Source organism: Nelumbo nucifera, chromosome 2 (assembly GCF_055504915.1).
Source record: "Nelumbo nucifera cultivar China Antique chromosome 2, China Antique-T2T, whole genome shotgun sequence".
NCBI classification, from domain to species: Eukaryota; Viridiplantae; Streptophyta; class Magnoliopsida; order Proteales; family Nelumbonaceae; genus Nelumbo; species Nelumbo nucifera.
Window position 1 is genome coordinate 41,799,815 of NC_142650.1, and position 2,900 is coordinate 41,802,714.

The 2,900-nt window shown below is 34.6% G+C and overlaps 1 non-coding gene across 1 annotated transcript; it reads right to left on the minus strand.

The window, feature by feature from the left end:
- Positions 1-747: 747 nt before the first annotated feature.
- Positions 748-898, minus strand: LOC148802138 (U12 minor spliceosomal RNA). Its single transcript, XR_016083334.1, has one exon. It is a non-coding gene; the product is annotated as a U12 minor spliceosomal RNA (small nuclear RNA).
- Positions 899-2,900: the final 2,002 nt, after the last annotated feature.

The window sequence follows — 2,900 nt, forward strand, 5'->3', positions numbered from 1 at the left end:
TCTTGTTGTCCGACTACTGATTGAGAACAAAAATTTGTTTTGACAAGGACCCATGGTTGGACTGCTAATTCAGGACCCTGTTCCCTTTACAGGTCAAGGAACAAGCTGAGTGACCTGAGATTAGCTATAGCATCTATGACCCATACTTGTTCATTCATATCATCGCTCCTTAGATTAGCTATAGCATCTATGATTTACCAAGATTTCACCTACAGGAATGGTAACAAACATTCTTTAAACAAGTAAAAAAGAAAGATGGAATGAGTCAAAAATTCCGATAGATTGTTACAAATCCTGTTTCATAATTTTTTGCGACAAAGTATAATAAACCATTTCCACAGTCTGCTTATAAGATAACAGAGGGTAAGAGAACATGATGAAACAAGTAAAATGAGGTTTCTTAATAGCACAAAAGCTGAAATTCAGAATTTAGTTATTCGACCCAAGGTTCCTTGCCCCAAATTTCTGTATGGCAAAATTGGGGATTAATTAGGCATGCCGTGAGATAAATAGATATTATACCAGTAAAACACTATAACCTTCCTCAACTACGCCGGGCTGCGGTTCAGAAGAAACAAAAACGCAGAGTCCATGGCTTGCTTACAATGACAAAACAAAAGAACTGTTTTGTAATGCGAGAACACCACTACGAGAAAGATTGACAAGGAAATATTAATTAATCTGACAGCGTTTCAAAATTGTAAAAGGAAAGCTTTAGTATTAGAGATTTGACGGGGGTTTGGGCTTGGGAGGCCCACTCGAGCGAGTTCTGCAAAGTAAGCAGCGTCAGCGCCCGGCCAGCCTATAACCCCTCCATAAATTCTTGCGCACAAAAAATTAGCGCGGCGACCGGCTCCCACCGCTCGCTTTGTTTTCCTTACTCATTAGTTTAAGGCGAGTTTTACAGTTAGGTCATCGAGGATATATATAGTACGCTGACAGGCGCTACGCTTTCACATCCTTTCGATGTGGGACTCGGAGCACGTTCAAAAGCACACTCGAGGTAATATCATGTCTCACACTCACTAGTCACTGGCTTTTCCTTTTTTACAGTTGTTTGAGTTGGGCCCTTTCACTAGATGACGTGTCAAGCTTTTATTTTTTGGTAACAGTGTCAGGTTTCTAATGGGCAGTAAAATAAAAATAGGATAGCGAGTTTTTCGTTATAACTGGATCTAGAGCGAGCCCTGTACCTGTAGTGATGTAGCCCATCTTTTCTCACAGCATGGATGTTCACAGAGATGGCCTAAATCCTTATGATTGTCCACGTGCTTAATAATGCCTACAGATCTAATGTTGAGTCTCTCCAACTCAGCTTCAGAGGATTAAATTACTGTTTCAAAAACAAAAAACAAAAATCAGCTTGAGACTTATTAAGCAGATTCCTGCACAACCACAAGTGCACAACCATTTCGTTGTTATTCATTTGGACTTGATAAATGACGCTCCAAGTCCAATCAGAACCACATCTAACCTTTTTAAGGGCCCGTTTGGGACGAGCCCAGATCTCCTGTAAGCAAAAGTTTTGCTCACATTGAGAATAGGTGAAATTTCTGAATTCTGGTTGCAGTTTTGTGCACATGTCTCTGTTTTATACCTTTTCCTTGTTTCATTTTTCATTTTATTTATATATCTTTGGAAAATTGTTTAAAACTCACCATGAGTTTTCAGCATCTCTCTTAAATTCACCACAACTTTTCAAAATGTCTAAAACTCAACACGAGTTTTCAGCATTTCTCTAAAACTCACCACAACTTTTCACCATGTCAGTAAGCTTTTATTTTCTAAAACTTACCGTTCGTTAGTGCATCGTTAATACTTCTTAACAGAGGTGTCCATGTCAGCATAAATAATTTTTATGACCAAATTACCCTTGAATGGTGAGTTAGTGGGAAAATGGTTTTTTCAATTTTCAATTTTCTTGTTTTTTTTGCATTTTTTTTGTTTTGTTATAATTTCCAATGTTTTTTATAATTTCTGTTTTTTTTACATTTTTCTATTTTCTACAATCTATAAATTATCCTGTATTTTTTTGTTATTTGTTTTCAATTTCTGTGTTTTTCTATAATTTTTGATGTTTTTCTACAATTTTTATTTTCTGATTTTGTCTTTCAATTTCTATAGTTTCTATAATTTGAAAATAATTTTTTATTTTGCTTGCAATTTCTATAATTTTTTTTTTTATAATTTCTATGTTTTTATGTATTTTATATTAGAAAATACTTTTTGAACTTTTTCCTTTTTTTCATGTCTAAATATTAAAATGGTAATATAATAACACCCGTTAATTTATTTTGTATATATTTTTATATTTTTCTATGAAGGCTAAAATGATAATATATTAACACCCGTTAGTCTGTTTAACGTCTAATTAGTGACATGGTGAGTTTTAGACATTTTGAAAAGTTGTGGTGAATTTAAGAGAAATGCTGAAAACTCATGATGAATTTTTGACAATTACCCTTTATCTTTTAACAACAAAGTGGCGAGTTTTTCTTTTTTTTTTTTCTCTCTTTTTGGATGTGTTGGTAGTTTTCTCATGAATTTGTTATTAACCCAAATATTCCGAACAAGGAGTGGCATGTGCAAGATAGACGACAAAAGAAATAAATGGACCAAAATTTTGGGATGAACATAGCCTTTTGAACGTGAGGCCAAAAACAAAAATAATGAAAGACAAATTTAAATAGCCGACCCCGTATAATTGTTGGGATAAGGATTGGATGATGATGTTGACGATACAGATAATGACGACCAAACCAATATCAGAAATATCCAAATGCACTCCTAAATCCTAAATCCTTCTCGACTCTGAGAAAATGTAATTTAACTAGTGAACACGTTCACCATACAGTAGAAATGTCTTGCTTTCAGGTATATCTGCACTGCACAGCCGTGTA